General features: G+C 33.3%; 1 long non-coding RNA gene and 1 other non-coding gene across 2 annotated transcripts; one reads left to right on the top strand and one right to left on the bottom strand.

The window, feature by feature from the left end:
- The first annotated feature begins 991 nt into the window (after positions 1 to 991).
- Positions 992 to 2456, top strand: LOC148196618 (uncharacterized). The gene is made up of 2 exons (XR_015780454.1): positions 992 to 1117; positions 2090 to 2456. It is a non-coding gene; the product is annotated as an uncharacterized LOC148196618 (long non-coding RNA).
- A 3716-nt stretch (positions 2457 to 6172) lies between these two features.
- On the bottom strand, positions 6173 to 6245 carry TRNAA-AGC (transfer RNA alanine (anticodon AGC)). Its single transcript has one exon. It is a non-coding gene; the product is annotated as a tRNA-Ala (tRNA).
- Positions 6246 to 7263: the final 1018 nt, after the last annotated feature.

The raw sequence follows: 7263 nt of genomic DNA, 5'->3' as shown, positions 1-7263 counted from the left end.
CTTCAAGCAAAATTCAATTTGTATATAAATATTATATAAATATTTTTACTAAAATTGATATTTTTATTAAATATTTTTAAGAAATTGGAAAAAGTTTTATGGAGAAAATAATAAATAAATTTAATTTTGTTAAAATATTTAATTAACTACATTTTAAAATATTAAACTATTCAATATATTTTATCTTTTAAAAAATCTAAAAGAGTTTAAAAATTACAAATTTTAACAAAAATATTTAAAAGATGTGATTGAATTGACTAATTCAATCCAACTTTGTTAATATGAATTAATATGATACACAAAACTACGTAAACTTTATCCAAACTCTATCCAACTAATAGTTTACTGCCTACATGAAACCCCACTAAAAAACTAAAGATTAAATCATTTTCTTCACGGAATTTTTTTCTAATTTTTTAAAAATATTTAATAAAAATATTTATATAACATTTTTACATATAAATTAAATTTCATTTGAATTTGGAGATAGATAAAATTGTTTAATTTTAAAATAAATTAGAACTAAATTGAGATAAAATAAAAATAGAAAGACTAAATTGAGACTAATGTAATTACATATGGCATGATAGTAACATGTGACACTCCTACTGCACGTCGTCACACTGTCATTGTCATGTGGCACAATGTCAGTTTGACACGTTGATAAGTCAATATTTTCTCGACTTCACTTATCTTATTGTACTAGATTTAATTAGGAAATTGTACTTGAATGTCCATTATTTCCCCAGTTTTGCTAATTGTGCCAAATTTGACCAGAAATTTTTATTTTAATTAATTTGAATTATCTGAGGCTAATTATTTTCATTATTAATTGCGAGAGAATTTTTGGAAGTATATTTTGGGACATTAAAGGGTTGCCACATCATTCTCCACTCGCCACATCAACATTTTATTTTAATTTAAATTGTAATTTGTTTTTTAGGGCTTTTTGAACAAATTTGCACATTTTGAGCCATTTTTGACAATTTAGGAGAGGCCCAAAAGTGGAGGCTGATTTGGCATCCTAGGGTTTAGTGCCTAGCAGCCCCCCACACACAAGTTAGCTCCCTCATTCCATCTTTTATGTTTCTAGCTTCTAAGGAGAGCTCCCATGGAGGTTCATTTTGGTTTTTCTCTTCTCTTTTGTGTTAAACTCCTTTTCAAATTAATTACATTACAGTTTTCCATTATGGTTTCCATTCTCTTGCCTATTTTCGTTTCCCTTGCTTCTACTATTCTTGGAATTTGGATGGTGCTTCAATTTCATTGACGTTTTTCTGTGGTGCTATTGTGTTTTTGTGTTGATTATTGGTTCTGCATTTGCATTTTTAATGGTTCTGCATTGTGCTAACTCGTTTGCCATTTTCCAATTTTGTTTGTGTTCGTTTTTTACTTATGTGCGTCCATTGTTAGTTTTGTTTTTCAATTCTCTGCATCTGTATTGAGTTGTTGATTGTGGTTGATTTTGTTTCTAGATTAATCTCACTATTGCAGTTCATATTGTAAATTTGAAGTTTGTGTTGCAGTCCAGTTCTGTGTATTTCAGTTCTTTGTTTGCGTTTTTAATAGTTGGTTGCGTTTTGAATTAGTGTTAATGGAAGCTTAATCAATTTGGGTTGGTCGTTTAATGATGTTGCAGCTTTTTCCTTAAGATTTCTGGCCATTCATTGTGATTTTGTCGCTTTTACCCTACATCCCATGCAATCTGTTTGGCACTTGTGATTATGACACACTTAGTGCTCTAATTTGGGATGATTATCACTTAATTAATTAATATGTTTGGTGTAGAATTAATTGAACAAGGTGCATTTCGTTTGCTTAATTCGATTTTAGGAAAACCCAATTAACATTTGCTTAGTTTGTTGATTGGTGTTGGAATAGGGTGAGAAAAGCATTTAATTGATTGTTAATCGATGATTGGAAGTGTTTCAACTGAGTTGATGACCCTTTATTTTCTATTATTTAGAAAGGGAGGGATGTCTCGTACTTATACGGGAGTAGATAGTTTGTAGATAAGATCGGATCTGAGTAGCTGACGAGAGTTGAAATGTTATGTTCGAGGATTTATTATTTATTTTCTATTACTTAGGGAGAGGGATGTCTCGCCCGTAGGGTTCCGGCTCATGTGGAGTTAAGTGTCGTGATGGACATCTTGGAGCAGAGGAGACAAGTCCGAAGCTGCGGTGGAGGACCACTCGAATCGTTTTGTTTCGGTAAAATGGAATATACGTGTGGAAATATAGAAGATGATAAGATATTGTAAGGGAATTTAGTATAGGCACAAGTTGCCTTTGCTCGTCGGGTGAAGTAAAGTTAATGGGAATAATACATATTCCGGTTAAGGGAATGGTTTAGGAGTGTGATGATGGTTGTTGTAGTCTTATTGAGTATTGTTATAAATGTTATAAAGACTTAACAACTATGATATAAATGTTATATCGATTAATTTGATGATATTTCTGATTGTTCACCCTAAAATGTTGTGGTTGTGATTTTCACTTACGATGATCGTATTTGTACGAGAGTAAATAATTTACAGATAAAATCGGATATGAGTAATTGACGAGAGCTGAGATACTATGTTCAGAGATTTATTATTTATTTTTTATTATTTAAAAATTTTCCAATTCCATATTTTGATGGAAAAGTGATATTCTAATATTTTCCAATGATGTTTATAGTTATGATTGTTTCTGCATTTAAATTGAATGTTTTATAAAAGGGTTTTGAAAAAAATATTTACGTCGTGACATCTTAAAAAACGAGTGTTACAAAAGTATTTAAAATATCTTTAATATATATTTTTAATTTTAATATTTAAGTTTTATAATAACTTTTTTATTGAAGTATACTGATAAGGTATTAAATTTTAAAATTTACCATTCTAGTGGTACTTAAGGTTTTGAATTTTTTTTAAAGTTACATAATTAAATTATTTTTTAAGGGATAAAAAACTTCAAATTAAATAAAAATTATAAAAGTATGATGTAATACCTCGATTTTAAACACATACTACTCTATATGGTTATTGTAACACCCTTATAGGATATATTAATAATAATAATAATAATAATCTTGAAGCATGAATATTATGAAAGTGTTTTTTTTTTAAAACCATACACACATCATAAGTTCATACATTACAACAAACCAAATCTTAATTGTTTCCTTAAAATAACAAAATCAAACGAACATAAATAAGAAAACATTATAAAAATCCCAACAAGTTTTATTTCCCGTCTATCTCGAAGAGCTATTCCAATCCAGCTTTATCTGCAATACCATCTACTCCCGTACAAGTACGATCATTGTAGGTGGAACCACATCCACAACATGCAAGGGTGAGTAACCAGAAATATTATATAATATCACACTATAAACACATTACTCATAAACTGTTACAATTCCATGACCCAATATAAATCGACATACATGACATTGCAGACTAGCCTCTCATAAACTAATGTTGTTTCCTTGTAATTCGTCGTCATAACATGTTCTCAATAACAGGCGACTCGAGCCGTCTTCGATCGCGATTTCAGACCTATCTCCCCGACTCCTCAAGGACTAACGAGTAAAAACATCGATACTACGCGTAACGATGCACTATACTCAACACGAGCCGAATTCATTGGGCGAGACATTCACCTCCTCGCGTAGAAGAAGGTGACACTCGAATCTCAGTCTCACGCGAGACTCGCATTTATTATAATATTGAAATGCTCATAAGACTAACGAAACTACAAGTAAATAACATAGTCTATGTACAAGATATCAAACAAAATAAACGTGCTCAATCACGAATTCATACATACTCTCAATAACATGTATAAATAAACCAACAATAGACCAAGAAAATAACCAACAATTCTCAATAATTGTTTAAAATAACACCAAAGAAATTAACCAACAATTTTTGTACCCGTTTTTCATATAACAACACTCCTTATTAAAATAAACAATAATTCTAAAAATGTCCACATATCTGAAAGTCAAACCAAAACATATATAGTCCATTCTATACTATATGCACACCCTATTTTACTACGTACCCATATAAAACAAAAATCCACCCATCTTTTATAATTGGACCCCACCTTATATTAAAACTCTTTCCATTTTACTACCTTACGTAAACTACTTCTCACACCATCCAACTTTTCTTTTCTTTTTCTTTATAGGTTTAATACCTCTTTTGGTCCCTCGAAAGGGGGCAAATGTTCAATTGTGTCCTACGTTTTTTAAGAAGTTCAATGTGGTCCCAACTTGTGTAAAAAGTGTGCAATTAAATTCTTTTTGGTAACGGCGTTAATTTTTTAACGGGCCAGCTGACAGGGTGTACTGAAGTTTGCAACGTGTCTGGGAAAGGTTAATACGTGATTGTGTGAGGTTAATACGTGGATGTGTGAGAGTAAACGTGTGTATATTACTGTGGTTAACAAATCAGAGGTTAGGGTTTGGGTTGCAGAGAATTGGTCTTTGAGATACGAATGGCTTCTTCCGAAGGGTGTTCGTCGTGTTCGAAAAGTTGGGGCAAAGGATCTTCTCGGTCGTCCCATGGTTGTGGTGTGTTGGAAAATCTTATTCGACTGAGGTTAGACAAGTGCAAACAGCTCCAAAGGCTTCCAGACTCCATTGGAAATTTGAAATCTTTGCGATGGCTAATGATGAAGGAAACAACACTTACACAACTACCAGATAGCTTTGGAATGCTCAGAAACCTGGTAGAACTAGACATGAAAAGAATGACCTATCTTAATGGGGCTGGAAACAACATGTCTACAGGAACAATTATTCCTGAAATACGAGAACAACCTAGTTCAGAGGCAATATTAACTTCTTTTTGCAATCTAAGCTTGCTGGAAAAGCTAAATGCTCATGGATGGGGAATATATTGAAAAATTCCAAATGAGTTTGAAAAGCTATCATCACTACAAACTTTAAGTTTAGGTCACAACAATATTTGCAGTCTTCCAGCCAGCATGACGGGTCTCTCCTGTCTCAAAAAGCTTTTGTTGTCAGATTGCAGGGAGCTCATGTTTCTGCCTCCTCTTCCCTCTAGCCTAGAAGAGCTAAATCTGGAAAACTGTGTTGCAGTGCAGTACATACATGATATTTCAAACTTGGAGCGATTAAAGGAGTTCAACCTTACAAATTGTGAAAAGGTGGTGGATGTCCCAGGTCTTGAACATTTGAAGTCCTTAAGAAGGTTGTACATGAGTGGTTGCATTGGATGCTCCCTTGCCGTAAAGAGAAGATTTTCCAAGGTTTGTCATTTCTTTGTTTGTTCCACGCCCCAAAATCACATCCTTCTGTCTTGAGCATAAAATAAAATCCAATAATTTTCCACTTATAAATTAAAGATTTGTCCCAGGTTCTACTTAAGAAATTAGAGATTTTGATTATGCCTAGAAGCAGGGTCCCGGATTGGCTTACAGCAGAGTGTTTTCCAAGAGAAGAAATAGGGAGCTCAAAGGTGTTGTTAACCAAACTAATATACACACGTTTACCCTCACACAGCCACGTATTAACCTCACACAGCCACGTATTAACATTCCCCAGACACGTTGCAAACTTCAGTATACCCTGTCAGTTGGCCCGTTAAAAAATTAACGCCGTTACCAAAAAGGATTTAATTGCACACTTTTTACACAAGTTGGGACCACATTGAACTTCTTAAAAAACGTAGGACACAATTGAACATTTGTCCTCTTTCGAGGGACCTAAAGAGGTATTAAACCTTCTTTATAATAACATTTCATCTTCCAACCTCACGGTCCCACCTTTTTGTCCTTTTCTACATATAATATTATTCATTATTTCATACTACATTAGGTCCACTTTTAAAAATATTGTCCTTCAAGTACTTCCTTCTCATCAATATACTCCTTCCTTCATTTCAAACACAGTAAACCCAAAAACTTCCTCTCTGTGCACACAGTAAACCCAATTAATTAAAATATAAATCTTTCAAAATTTCTTTATAAACAAAATTCTGTTCCTCAAACATTTTTTTTATCATTTAAACCATGCGTACAAAATCAAAAAGTTTCAAAAATTTATAACATGAAAAATTCTTGAAATTTGAAAATGAAGCTGAAAGAATTATATTTTTTACTTAAAAACTTTAAGCTGATTTTTATTACAAGAAATGTTGTTTCTGCTAACTATTTGGAGATGCGGGGTATCGATCCCCGTACCTCTCGCATGCTAAGCGAGCGCTCTACCATCTGAGCTACATCCCCAACCATTTGAATATTATTTACTGTATTAAACCAATTAAATAATATAATGTGGAGTACTTACAGGAATTAATGCAAAAGTTCATCGTAGTGTATTTTCATTACTTACTAGTTTGAGTTATATTTATTGTATTATAATTAATGCAAAAGAATTATTTACTGTATTTTCATCGTAGTGTATCATCATCACCATCTCCAGACAAACCCGACTTTCTCTCCAAGAAACCCTAGCGACCACACCATCCAGCACCGTCACCGCCATCCTCGCCGGCAACCATCCTCTCCAACACATCACACGCCACCACCAAAGCGTCTTCTCCCTTCTGTTGCACCTCCATCTGAATTTTGCAATGCTCAACACTTTAGGGTCAGATTCCTAATCTAGAGAGCTACTTTCCCAAACCAGTTATAAAGGTTAGAAGGGAGTCTTCCTTTTCCTCCCTAATATTGACCAATGCAAGGGATGCCATCATGTGTTGGCAGCTTGTAACAAATTGGACTACATACTTTACTCTAAGTGTAAGAAAGCAATCAACAAAATTATTGGACAAATAGGTGAACCTCCCAACACTCCCCTTTTTAACGACATTAGGAACACCTTACACCAAACAACATTATTAATCCTAAAAAATGGCATATGTGTCGCAAACATGCTAACATGCTCATTTGGGTTTGTCGTTGCATCATATTTGTTACACGTAGGCATCTTCTAGTGCTCAAGACATCCATGATTCCTATCATGAAAAGGTGAACTCAGGTCGTGTCTATTTGTGGCTATGATGGACAAGTTATGGTCTCCACTGGCCTCCTTAATTTCTCCTTGGACAATTCGTTCATGTTCTGCATGAGCTATTTAGGTAACCTTAGTTGTGTTGGAGTTAAATTTATTGAGCCTTTGTTGTGTGATTAAAGTGTTTTCCTCGCATAGAGCTTATAGTTCTTTACATTCTTCATCATTTCTTTCTTATCATTATTTATTTTTCTCATCATTTCTATAAGATCCATGTGTTTCTCTTCAAAA

This window comes from Vigna umbellata, chromosome 6, assembly GCF_029865625.1.
Source record: "Vigna umbellata cultivar VRB3 chromosome 6, Vumbellata_1.0, whole genome shotgun sequence".
NCBI lineage: Eukaryota > Viridiplantae > Streptophyta > Magnoliopsida > Fabales > Fabaceae > Vigna > Vigna umbellata.
The sequence above is the reverse complement of the archived record's forward strand: the minus strand, read 5'-3'. Positions and strand labels throughout refer to the sequence as shown.